The sequence below is a fragment of the Helianthus annuus genome, chromosome 16 (genome assembly GCF_002127325.2).
Source record: "Helianthus annuus cultivar XRQ/B chromosome 16, HanXRQr2.0-SUNRISE, whole genome shotgun sequence".
Lineage (NCBI taxonomy): Eukaryota > Viridiplantae > Streptophyta > Magnoliopsida > Asterales > Asteraceae > Helianthus > Helianthus annuus.
The window spans coordinates 34,680,701-34,694,207 of record NC_035448.2 but is presented as its reverse complement, the minus strand read 5'-3'; the positions used below and the strand labels follow the sequence as shown (position 1 = coordinate 34,694,207).

The following is a 13,507-nucleotide window of genomic DNA, read 5'->3' as shown; positions in this document are numbered from 1 at the left end:
TGCTTAATGTAATAAATTTTGATTAAAACATTAAATTAATAAAATAAAACTAGGAATAATACTAAACTTAAACAAGTTAGTTAATAAGATGGATATGTTAATAGAAAAAAAAAATTTCATACATATGTATCATTCGTAATAATTATATATATTATAATATAATATTTTTAATCTACAAAAGGATTATATGTGTGTTTGAACACAATGAAAAGAAAAGGAGTTGTTGACTTTTGGCTCTAGAAACAAAGAGTAGCCACATCCCCCAAGCAAGTTGCTGACACAAGCCACCATGCTTATAATTGCACTCACACCATCCCATGTCCATGTACCTTCTGGTTATTTCTTTACCTTACAACACTCAAAGCAACCCCTACCATTCCAACTTGCCAAATTTGCAAGTAACCAAGCTTCCTTCATACTTTATAAATAAATACTTGGGTCACCATTCACTTGCCAAATCTGTAGTAGATCTCTTTCGTGTCGAGTTCCAGGAGACCGATCACCGAAGCCCTACCGCCACCCACCACTTATTCACCACCTTAACAACCATGTGAACCAAGCTTGTTTCCTCCACCGTTATTATCGTATAAAAAGAAACGGAACCACCCAAAAACCAAACCTTACCGCCGCCATTGTGTTTTCTGAAGACTGCAACGACTCCGAGCACCGCCGCCACCGCACGTCTTTGCCACCGTACACATCTCCACGTCGCCAACTTCAATCTCCGTTGTGCGCAGGTAAAAATCCTACCGTTGAATATGTCGAGTGGTTGTCTCTGTTTCTGAAACAAAGTTGTGGGTTCTGGGATTTAACAAGCTGCTCATAATAGCCTAGTTGCTTTAAAAGAAGATGATATAATGATATATTATAAGAATTTAAAATAAACATGTAATTGGATGAGATATTTCTCAAATAAGTATTTTGGTCCACATTTTTTATGGTTTCTTAACAACCTGCACTCTCACTTGGACTGTTAAAATAGAGTAAATGGCATTCTGTTAAGCTCAAAGTTTAACAAATAAATTTAGTTATAAAGACATGACATTTAAGTTTAAGATAAATAATAATACAAGACTTTAAAACAATATGGGGTGAGCTTATTAGACAATGTACATGGTTATGGGTTCTAATCCCACCCTTCACAATATTGTTATTTTACTTCACGACCACCAAACTAGTCACTTTTTTTTAATCTATATGTCCATATTAATAATAATAATAATAATAATAATAATAATAATAATAATAATAATAATAAAATTTACGTTGAAAAAGGAATTTCTAATATTAGTTTCATAACTAGATAAACAAGTCAAAATGCTTTTAAGTGAATCAATCTTTTATATATTTTTAAGGTAATTAAACTCCACTAGTTTTCTTTAAAAATAAATAAATAAGTAAAAGCATGTGTTGTTAGTTAACCTTCAATATTTAGATGAATTTAACTATTATTTCATACTAAAAGCTAGTATTATTCTTATCACTATCTATACATACATAGTGTATATATATGTATATACACGTATATTAAAATTTCGATATAGTAAATATTTAGAGATAACTCGAGATGTTGAAATGGGTATACAAGTAAAGCAATTCGAATCCAAGTCGACATTTGGTAAATATATAAATACATGATTCGTTCTTATAAGTTAAGTACGACCGTGATGTAGGTTGTCATTGTTGAGTGAGGTGTTATAATTGCCCGAGTTGGATCTACACAACCAAGGTACGGACTCTTGAACAACTTATGTGCACGAATTTAAGTTTTCACTACCTCGTAGTTGGAGATTTAGATTTGTTATTTTATGCTTTTGTGATCTTTAAGATTATGTGTTATTATAGTTATATATATATAATTATGTTATTGGCAAATATCGAATATGACGCACTGAATTATTGATTGTGTCGCACCGAAAGGTGACGCGCTGAAAAACTGAATGTGAACTATTGAATGTGATTATGTGACGCACTGAATATGAACTGACTACGCATTGAACTACTGAATGTGACACACTGAAGGTGACTAACTGAATGTGTTATACGTATATTGTGATATGTATATTTTGTTAGGAAATTGTATACTTTATTGTTGTTGTCCCACTGAGTAAACCTCGTTTACTCAGGCGTACATTTTTCTTCTCATGTACGTTAGGTTACAAGGAATATTCGGGAAGATTTGGACGGATGGCTCGAGGGATTAAAGACGCACATGGATTTTTAAAAAGATTTATAGTGTTTTTTTTTTTCTTACAATATTTGACTTATTTGAAATAATGTAAAGTTTTACAATTTATGGAATCATCTTCTGACCACTGATACACTGCATAAGTGACCTGTCAACCCAAGCCGGGTTGGGGTGTTACACTAGAGATGATTTTAGGTTAGACTCTTATCATAACATCACACATAATCTCGACCTCCCCTCTCTCCATAACCACGAATTCATCACCCTTTGAATTCGGCATCACCATCAATCATACACGTCCTATACCGGAACTAGATCAAGCTGACTAGCATGTTGAACTCCATGGATGCATCTGTTTCTGGATTCTCTGCTGGCCTAGATACTGTAGTAGGTATTATGTATCGGTATCGACTAACCAAAGATTAACATGGACCATTGTGACACCCTAGGCAAATCTCACATCGGCCGTGGCCATGAGAGATTCTTGGCGCATAAGACATTCCCCGCCTCTTAAATCACCAATGCGTTTTGGGCTTAGTTGGTTGTGGAGCACATGAAAACTCCAAAGTTAAGTGTGCTCAGGTGGGAGTAGTACTAGGATGGGTGACCTCCTGGGAAGTCTCCATCGGGGTGACAAAAAACAAAGCTGTGAGTTCCTGGATGGGCAATCCATCGGGGCCAAAAAGAACAATATTGATGGTGCGAGGGGCCGAATATTACATATTATGTTTATATGTGTTCCATTATATAATTACAAAAGTATTCAATCAAGTGTTTAATGATCCTCCTATATATCTACAACTTTACAAGAGTAAAAGACCGAATGTGTTTCTATTCTGATTTATTATACTTGGCAGCTTTACTTAAGTTTACTTATGTTTATATTTGAATAAAAACAAAATATGTTATATTTGATCGAAAATCATAAAGACGAATATCAATCAACTCCTCATCTAAAAAAGATACAAACAGGCGTACACAACGCGTCGATGCGGGAGTGGAGTCCCTTCAAAAAGGTGAGGCCACCTCGCTACGAGTTGGCCGCCCATGAGTTCACTTTGTTGTTCCTGTTAATGCTGTTATCAAATTTTCTCATGTAGCCGCACTATCTATAAATTATAATAATTCAAAACCATCTCAGGATATTTGGCGTTCACTTAGACTATTAAGTGCCACATGGCAATCTCTTAATCCATTGTTATTGTGTTTAGGAGGGAAAACACAAGGGTTTCAACATATGGTTTAAAGTTTGCTCAAATCATGAATATGTATTTAAATCTTTCTTTAATTATGAACTAATATTTGATGTTAAAAACATAATAGTCTCATTAACATTAAAAGCAAATATAATAACTAATTTTTTACTTAATTATCAATTGGATTGAATTTAAAATTTTTGAAGTAGTAAATGGTTTCGACTCTAATTCAAATTTAAATTTCGTAATTAATCATTTCCAAATTATAAGATTTGATTTAAAATGCGTAAGTGAGTCATTAAGATTAAAAACAAATATAATATTTATATCTTTCCTAACTTATCAAATAGTTAATTTTTTTATCGAATTGTATATAGTAGGAAATCATTTTCGAGTGTAATTTATATTTAAATTTAGTAACTAATAATAAGGTTAAACCAAATTTGGAGGAAGGAGGGAGAGAAACTGTAGAACCGTGGCATGGTATCTCGGCGCGTCGGAACAAAACCAGTGACAAGGGGAAGAAAGATTGGGAAGACGTAACCAAGTTCTATGTTACTAATCTTCCGAATGGGTGTACCCCGTGGGAGGTGTCTCAATTCATGGGGGAATTTGGAGAGGTTGTCGTAACTTATATCGGTAGAAAGAAGGACAAGGAAGGTAATCGGTTTGGATTTATTACATTTAAGGAGGTGAAGAAGGCTAAGGAGATTGAACAAAGAATCAACGGGGTGAAGATGGGGAAGCACAAAATCCGGGCAAACATCGCCAAGTTCGCTGCTGAAAATGTCAGAATATTTGGTGATGTTCAGCCAGAAAAGGTGCAGTCTGGAAAGCAGTATAATTATCAACAACAACAGAAGATGTGACAACCGGTAATCTACGCCTTTTAATTACATGATTAACAAACGTTTAAGGCGATATTAAATATTGTTTAAGGCACAAATTAACTTAATTAGGCTTTGGAATGCTTAGGAACACCTGTTTGATTTACAGTACGCAAATGATGATTTGCGGAAAAACGGCTGTATGATAAGCGGTAACGAACTGACACTGGACAAAATACTGATCACGCCGACAAATACGAAGTTTATACGTTTGACTTATACATATAGATTAGGTTTTGCGAATTTATTGTGCTTTCGAACGTTACAAAAAGCAAATGTGAGCGAAAAACGCGACTTCAGGAACACACCGACAACAAAACGGAAGCACCGGACTCGTGTATTACCTTCAAAATTGAAATATTATGATATATTTAGCTTTGTAATTAAATTCTAATATCCGCAGTCGAAATCGAATAAAAAAACGGACAAGAAACGACAACCGAAGCATTTTACGCGTTTTAACGCAACCGACAAATCAAGGATAATTTTCGTACCAACCCGAATCTGGATGCATCGTGATCTTACATTTTAGGCGTAGTTTTATTTATTTGGTCGTTATATATTTATAGCAATGTCTACCTGTGACAAGTTTTGCATTTGTGTCAAGTTTTGCATTTGATAACTTTTATAAATTACCGGGTCCCAAACGAATTAACCCGACACGCACGAAAGTCGTTGATAATTGTCTAAATAATTGGAAACCCACTCTATAGTATTATTAAATGTGTAATACTATAAATATATATTGGTTATTATTTGAAGTTTACAACACGTATATTGTAAACTATGTTTGGGATATACGCTTAGCGTGATACGGACACAAACGTATAAAAATATATTTTTATACAACCCGACACTATCATATTTATTTTCTTCACGGATCTATTTTATGTTGTGGTAAAAGCGAGTAAATAGTGGGTATAAATAAGCGGATATTTTATACACCCAACAAAAACTTACTAAATACTCAATTAACCTACATCACACCACATCCTATCCTACCTGTTGACATTACTGTGGAACAACTATCCCCACACCATGCCTTTAGTAGATTTTTCTTCTTTGTTTGAGTTTGTTCCATGCCTTGCATGTTTATTAATGATTACATTCAGATATGATGGATTTATTTTATTTTTAAATCTACAAACCATGCCCCAATTTAAATACTACTACAACACAAAATCTCTCTATCTGTCTTTCAATATACACGGCCACACAACCCTTAACACTTCATCCTCTTCCTCTCGATACCCTCGACAGACGACCGGAGATCGGGAACTTCTGACCGGCGACGTCTGTTCCGGTAACCACCACACCCACAGCCGAACCCCCCCTCTTCTCTTCGGTAATCGCCGGCCACCACCATTGGTGGCGGCACACTTCGGTGGCAGCAGAGCCCGACGACTCGAGGCAGTGGTGGTGATTTTGTTGTTGATGACGATGGTGGGCCCGTGAGCGACAGAGGGAGATCGAGAAACAGAGAGAGTGGCGGAGGTAGGCAGCGGCGTCGCCGCTACGGCGGCGGCGACGGTGGATTCCGACAAATTTCCGGTAAGCATTAGTCTCTTTCCTTTTGATTTTTTTTTAGATCTGAACGGGTGTGTTTTTCCGATTATGATGTCTACAGTAGTCGATGATGATGATGTTCAGTTAGAAATGTTCAACTTCAGATGGACTCGGTTCAGGTTTCAAGGTCGAGGTTTGGTAAAGCATGTGTTCACTCGGTCCAGATTCAGCTGTGGTAGTGGGGATTATTTAGGTTCGGTTCACACGGGTTCGGTCAAGACAAGTCAAACTGGTCAATGGTTTGGTTCGGTCAGCATAAGTCGGCGGTTCGGTTCGTGGTTCGGGTTGACTCGGTCACACCGAGTCAACTCGGTCAACTCAGCGAGTCAACCAAGTCAACTCAGTCAATGTTTCGACACGAAGATGGGTAAAGTCTAACGACGCGATTCCGTTTACGTTATTTTTATAGCGTTAATCATACGTGAGAAACGAGCTCGAACCAATCGCTTAGAGTATACTTTACATTTTTACATAATTGAAGAAATCTTATATATTGATTTTATTGATTGAATTCGATTGAATTTTGATAAAATAACGACAACTTGTGTTGTCGGGGGCGTCCAAAAACAGGGGAAACTCTGCCCGAATTTTGTAAAAAAAAAAAAAAAACCCGACATACGAAACTTATTTTGTTATAAAAACGACGCCTATCGGAATTCAAGGCGTTTTATAAAAATAATTATAAGGTATGCTAGTTTTTTTGGCGACACTTCACAACTTGTAAAACGCGTTTTCAACGGATCGACAAATCGGAAAAGAAAAACTTCGTATACTTTTATTTCAAACGCCGTCAATTGTTTACAAACATTGTTGTTTATATTTATATAAAAAAACATTGAAACTCGAATACGTTTATAAAATAAATGTATTAGTTATATTTATTTCAAGGTCGGAAAATTCGGAAAGTTACATTTCAAACTCCCAAAAACTCGAAAGCCTTTCTGCTTATATTTATCTTAAACGACGTTAACTCGTATACTTTTATAAAATAAATATAATTCCTTATATTTATTTCATTTATTTAGGATCCGAATATTCATGTTAAACAAAAATAATTGTTTATATTCGTTATAAACGTCAAGGTTTCAAATATATATATATATATATATATATATATATATATATATATATATATATATATATATATATATATATTATATATACATGTATATTTATTTATTACCCTCTTATGACAACTACTACTACTCGAACCGCTATCCACCTACGTATTCCTATTCGCGACAACTAACACGACGCCGTAAGTATATTTATATTTAAATATATAAATATATATATATTCTAAACCATTCGAAAACTAAGTCGTTTTCGAGACTTAGTTTCTATCCCGATTATAAACAGGATCAAATAACCATAGATTGGTTATTCTAAGTCAAGATAACACTACCTTAGAGTCGTTTAGTTAACGATTCGGTAGAGCTCGAACACGTAGTTTAACTACGTCGTTATACTAGAAACTTATAATTGTTCCTTCGTAGGAATGTCATAGTTGCACGCTAGCGAGTTCACATTCATGGAATGACACTACGGAATTACGCTAGGCTAGCTTTGCACAGGAACATCAAGGTGAGTTCATAACCCCCACTTTTTACTGTTTTACATTTTATAAATGTTTTCGGGGGTGGAAAGACATGCAAGTTTTGCAAAAATAAACAACTTTTCGATGAACGAAAACTCATATTTCTAAACCGTGTTGCGAACGAATTTCAAGGAACTTAAATGGTTTACGAATGATTTCGATCAAACATACCGGTTTTACAAAACACGCGCCTATTTACGAAACGTGCATGATTTTCTAATGGGTACGGGCGACACAATCGAGGTGATTCGACACAGTCGAGGTGATTCGACATAGTCGAGGGGATTCGACACAGTCGAGGTGATTCGACACAGTCGAGGTGATTCACACGGTCAAGGTGATTCGACACACTCGAGGTGATTCACACAGTCGAGGTGATTCGACACAGTCGAGGTGATTCGACACTAAAAACCGTCTACACAGGTTGAGTACTTCCTATGTCGCCGCATACGTTAATGTCCTCGCGAAACATTAACGATCAACCTGTTCATAGACGCTTTACATACCCATTTACAACACTAAAACTTTCATATGTTCATAAGATTCATTTGATGGAAACTCAGAAATACATGGATTTATAAACTTTGGTAACGTTTTTCAAATTGTGCCTAAGTAAGAGGACGCGCTGATCCTGCTTACAAAGGTTCGTTTGGGCTTGGCCCATTCTCTCTCGTGCAGTGCACAAAGACTCTCGTGGGCTAGACTCACAGTTTTCATATATCATGCCAAGAAAATGATTTTACTATATTTTCTCAGCAACTTTAAAACCGGTTATCAAAAAGATTTATTTTAAATCTTTTCAAAACAAACTATGAACTCGCTCAACTTTATGTTGACTTTTTCGCATGTTCTTTCTCAGGTTGCATTTTCAAAACTATGGAACGGTTGGAATAGGAGAACCCATGGGAATTCAAGTACTTAGCGGCGTTCTTTTTCTAGAAGTCTTAGCTTATTTGCTTCCGCTGTGCAATGAAGATACCGGTCCAGTCACGCCAAGCTCTGATATTTCGGGGTGTGACAGATTGGTATCAGAGCATTAGGTTTCAGCGAATTAGGTTTCTGTAGAGATACCTAGGCTTTAACCTTACTTCCTCTGGGAACTTAGATTATTAAGACTTGGACACATACAGAACGCCTAGGACTGAATATGGGTTTCCAACCGTTGCCGAAAACAATGAGTCAACACTTTTGGTTTTAAACATACACACGCGTTGTGTTGGATACACGGTACATGAAACGATTACATATAGTAAGCAAAACTTTGAGAGTTTTGGATAACATGCATTTAGGACCTTTGGAAAACTTACGTCGAAACTCATTAGAGGTCCTCACTTAGAAACTGCGATTATTAACTCGAGCAAACGCCATTATATTATGTCGTCTATGCTATTTGACTTACCCGAGCAGGTAACCTACGTGGAACGAAACGCTAGTGCACGATGATACATGAAACTCAAACTATACGTCAACGGATGTCGGAGCACATCACCTTCTACGCGGAACGAAACGCTAGTGCGCGAATATACGTGAAACTTAAACTATACGTCAGCGGACGTCGAAGTACATCACACACGACTTTCGAGGCAAGGCCTTGGGGAAGCCACAAATGGTCACGATAACAACGATGCAAATCCCGGCAGCGGGAGAACTACCGACCGCAATACGACACTTTGCCATGTGATCCGGCAAACAACATGAATCTCGCTGAGGTAGATGTTTGGCGCTGCAAATAAGTCACATGTCTTCGCATTCTCCCTACTTCATTAATGGCGACTACGCTATGTTCGACATTCCATGGTAATGTCACCTAACAACCGACCATCACACGAAGTTCCAGGTAAAGTCCTTAAACTTCTTTTGTTGAAATTCTGACTTTTGCATATAGCGAGTGGACTTTCATATTTCTACTCCCCCTAATGATCCTTGCATCACCAAAATTTTCTTTCATAATATCGAATATTCATTTGCTTCATTCTTGACGAATTCATATGTTACACATGCGTTGTTTGTTAAGCATGTGGCTTCACTTGAAATTGTTGGTTTATCAAGTTTAAATATTATTTCGCTACCTTCACTCCTTGCATTGTGATCTAGTTAAACCACATTATTGCATAATGTTGACTCTTTGATATCGAGTCGACAAATTTCTTGGAAAACTCATTTTCTTTTGAATGGTATACATGGTTTTTCGTTGTGGCCATGTCGAAACTATCTTATTGATACATGATTTTATTGTTGGATTGTGTTTCTACCAAGTTCAATTGATCGAACTTGCTCGTAATACACATTCGATTCAAGATTCCATATGATGGATTGTGGCCATCATATTCGAAATAATCTCAACAAGCACTTCATTTGCTTTGAACCATACATGCTTGTTTGGTCTTCGACTTCATTGAATTGTTTCTTTGATCACGATCACCTTGTGGTGTCGTTTTTCACAAATTTGAAGCTTGCGCTAATCTCATTGCTTACCTCATGTACGGATTTAATTATTTATTTATTTGTTTATTTATATTAAGTCCACTTTGTCGATTTATCATACTAAATCAGTCATAATACAATCGTGTGTTAAGATAATGGTACACGAATTCATGTTATACTCTGGTGTACCTTCTAACTGTTCTTCCATCATCGAGCGAACATTTTGTGATATTCAATTGCATTTCATCTTCGCTCGAAAACATTGTTTATTTGTTTCATTATCAATTGAAAATTCTATGAGATTGGTTGGAACGAGCTTTCAAATTTACTTCGTTGAGCCTCCATTTGATTTCAAACACGGTGATATTTGTTTGATCACCGCTATTGCTGAATTATTTCAATCACTACGACACCTTGTGGTGTCGGTACAAACTTGTAGCTTGGGCTAATCATAACCGAGCGTTTCATGCAAAACACAGGTGATACTTGTTCGATCACCGCTATTGTTGAATTATTTCATTCACTACGACACCTTGTGGCGTCGATATAAACTTGTAGCTTGTGCTAATCATGATCAACCACTCCATGCGAAACTACGTATGCTCGTTGTTTGACAAATCGTTTAAATAGTTCTAATGCAATTATGTATTAAGACGATGATACATCAGGTTCGGTTGTATTTCGTTTCGGTGTATCCTTGCAACTCAACAATGTCAACACCTTGATTTTATCTTATTCATTTATTGGTTCGATAGTTGACAAATCATTTTTATGATTCTATTTATTTGAGCTTGTTGAATTCGAGTTTCAATCATACAACAACCAACGCAAGTTTCTGTTGGTAGAAAATTTGATTGTTCCAAAATTGATTTGCATATTACCAACGTTCATTTGGAACTCTATTGGCCGAGAATCCTCTTTTGTTGGACCCCCGTAAACTTACTCACATTGGTGATAGTATCACTACACTTCGTTCACTTGACTTCGATTTCTGGAACAAACTCAGTTGAACCGTTGGGTTCTTATTGATGCAAAATGTCCTTACATTCACGTAATCGAAATAAGTCTTGATTCGATTACGCGGTCATTCACATTGGTATTATTGGGACTTACCTAGGAACGGAACAACTTTGAGGAGATAACATAGTCTAAATTTCGAGGACGAAATTTCTGCAACAGGGGGAGAATGTGACAACCGGTAATCTACGCCTTTTAATTACATGATTAACAAACGTTTAAGGCGATATTAAATATTGTTTAAGGCACAAATTAACTTAATTAGGCTTTGGAATGCTTAGGAACACCTGTTTGATTTACAGTACGCAAATGATGATTTGCGGAAAAACGGCTGTATGATAAGCGGTAACGAACTGACACTGGACAAAATACTGATCACGCCGACAAATACGAAGTTTATACGTTTGACTTATACATATAGATTAGGTTTTGCGAATTTATTGTGCTTTCGAACGTTACAAAAAGCAAATGTGAGCGAAAAACGCGACTTCAGGAACACACCGACAACAAAACGGAAGCACCGGACTCGTGTATTACCTTCAAAATTGAAATATTATGATATATTTAGCTTTGTAATTAAATTCTAATATCCGCAGTCGAAATCGAATAAAAAAACGGACAAGAAACGACAACCGAAGCATTTTACGCGTTTTAACGCAACCGACAAATCAAGGATAATTTTCGTACCAACCCGAATCTGGATGCATCGTGATCTTACATTTTAGGCGTAGTTTTATTTATTTGGTCGTTATATATTTATAGCAATGTCTACCTGTGACAAGTTTTGCATTTGTGTCAAGTTTTGCATTTGATAACTTTTATAAATTACCGGGTCCCAAACGAATTAACCCGACACGCACGAAAGTCGTTGATAATTGTCTAAATAATTGGAAACCCACTCTATAGTATTATTAAATGTGTAATACTATAAATATATATTGGTTATTATTTGAAGTTTACAACACGTATATTGTAAACTATGTTTGGGATATACGCTTAGCGTGATACGGACACAAACGTATAAAAATATATTTTTATACAACCCGACACTATCATATTTATTTTCTTCACGGATCTATTTTATGTTGTGGTAAAAGCGAGTAAATAGTGGGTATAAATAAGCGGATATTTTATACACCCAACAAAAACTTACTAAATACTCAATTAACCTACATCACACCACATCCTATCCTACCTGTTGACATTACTGTGGAACAACTATCCCCACACCATGCCTTTAGTAGATTTTTCTTCTTTGTTTGAGTTTGTTCCATGCCTTGCATGTTTATTAATGATTACATTCAGATATGATGGATTTATTTTATTTTTAAATCTACAAACCATGCCCCAATTTAAATACTACTACAACACAAAATCTCTCTATCTGTCTTTCAATATACACGGCCACACAACCCTTAACACTTCATCCTCTTCCTCTCGATACCCTCGACAGACGACCGGAGATCGGGAACTTCTGACCGGCGACGTCTGTTCCGGTAACCACCACACCCACAGCCGAACCCCCCCTCTTCTCTTCGGTAATCGCCGGCCACCACCATTGGTGGCGGCGCACTTCGGTGGCAGCAGAGCCCGACGACTCGAGGCAGTGGTGGTGATTTTGTTGTTGATGACGATGGTGGGCCCGTGAGCGACAGAGGGAGATCGAGAAACAGAGAGAGTGGCGGAGGTAGGCAGCGGCGTCGCCGCTACGGCGGCGGCGACGGTGGATTCCGACAAATTTCCGTTAAGCATTAGTCTCTTTCCTTTTGATTTTTTTTTTTAGATCTGAACGGGTGTGTTTTTCCGATTATGATGTCTACAGTAGTCGATGATGATGATGTTCAGTTAGAAATGTTCAACTTCAGATGGACTCGGTTCAGGTTTCAAGGTCGAGGTTTGGTAAAGCATGTGTTCACTCGGTCCAGATTCAGCTGTGGTAGTGGGGATTATTTAGGTTCGGTTCACACGGGTTCGGTCAAGACAAGTCAAACTGGTCAATGGTTTGGTTCGGTCAGCATAAGTCGGCGGTTCGGTTCGTGGTTCGGGTTGACTCGGTCACACCGAGTCAACTCGGTCAACTCAGCGAGTCAACCAAGTCAACTCAGTCAATGTTTCGACACGAAGATGGGTAAAGTCTAACGACGCGATTCCGTTTACGTTATTTTTATAGCGTTAATCATACGTGAGAAACGAGCTCGAACCAATCGCTTAGAGTATACTTTACATTTTTACATAATTGAAGAAATCTTATATATTGATTTTATTGATTGAATTCGATTGAATTTTGATAAAATAACGACAACTTGTGTTGTCGGGGGCGTCCAAAAACAGGGGAAACTCTGCCCGAATTTTGTAAAAAAAAAAAAAAACCCGACATACGAAACTTATTTTGTTATAAAAACGACGCCTATCGGAATTCAAGGCGTTTTATAAAAATAATTATAAGGTATGCTAGTTTTTTTGGCGACACTTCACAACTTGTAAAACGCGTTTTCAACGGATCGACAAATCGGAAAAGAAAAACTTCGTATACTTTTATTTCAAACGCCGTCAATTGTTTACAAACATTGTTGTTTATATTTATATAAAAAAACATTGAAACTCGAATACGTTTATAAAATAAATGTATTAG

At 36.7% G+C, this 13,507-nt stretch overlaps 3 long non-coding RNA genes across 5 annotated transcripts; all 3 read left to right on the top strand.

Moving 5' to 3' along the window:
* Positions 1 to 348: 348 nt before the first annotated feature.
* On the top strand, positions 349 to 2,310 carry LOC110916188. Its single transcript, XR_002579549.2, has 3 exons — positions 349 to 737; positions 1,674 to 1,729; positions 2,156 to 2,310. It is a non-coding gene; the product is annotated as an uncharacterized LOC110916188 (long non-coding RNA).
* A 2,866-nt stretch (positions 2,311 to 5,176) lies between these two features.
* On the top strand, positions 5,177 to 8,338 carry LOC110917239. Of its 3 annotated transcripts, none has more exons than XR_004883760.1 (4): positions 5,177 to 5,822; positions 5,899 to 6,204; positions 7,334 to 7,421; positions 8,294 to 8,309. It is a non-coding gene; the product is annotated as an uncharacterized LOC110917239 (long non-coding RNA). The 3 variants fall into 3 exon arrangements; XR_004883761.1 differs by having other exon boundaries at positions 5,178 to 5,822; positions 7,345 to 7,421; positions 8,294 to 8,338; XR_002580433.2 differs by lacking the exons at positions 7,334 to 7,421; positions 8,294 to 8,309 and having other exon boundaries at positions 5,244 to 5,822; positions 5,899 to 6,348.
* A 3,686-nt stretch (positions 8,339 to 12,024) lies between these two features.
* LOC110917242 lies at positions 12,025 to 13,147 on the top strand. Its single transcript, XR_002580434.2, has 2 exons — positions 12,025 to 12,562; positions 12,698 to 13,147. It is a non-coding gene; the product is annotated as an uncharacterized LOC110917242 (long non-coding RNA).
* Positions 13,148 to 13,507: the final 360 nt, after the last annotated feature.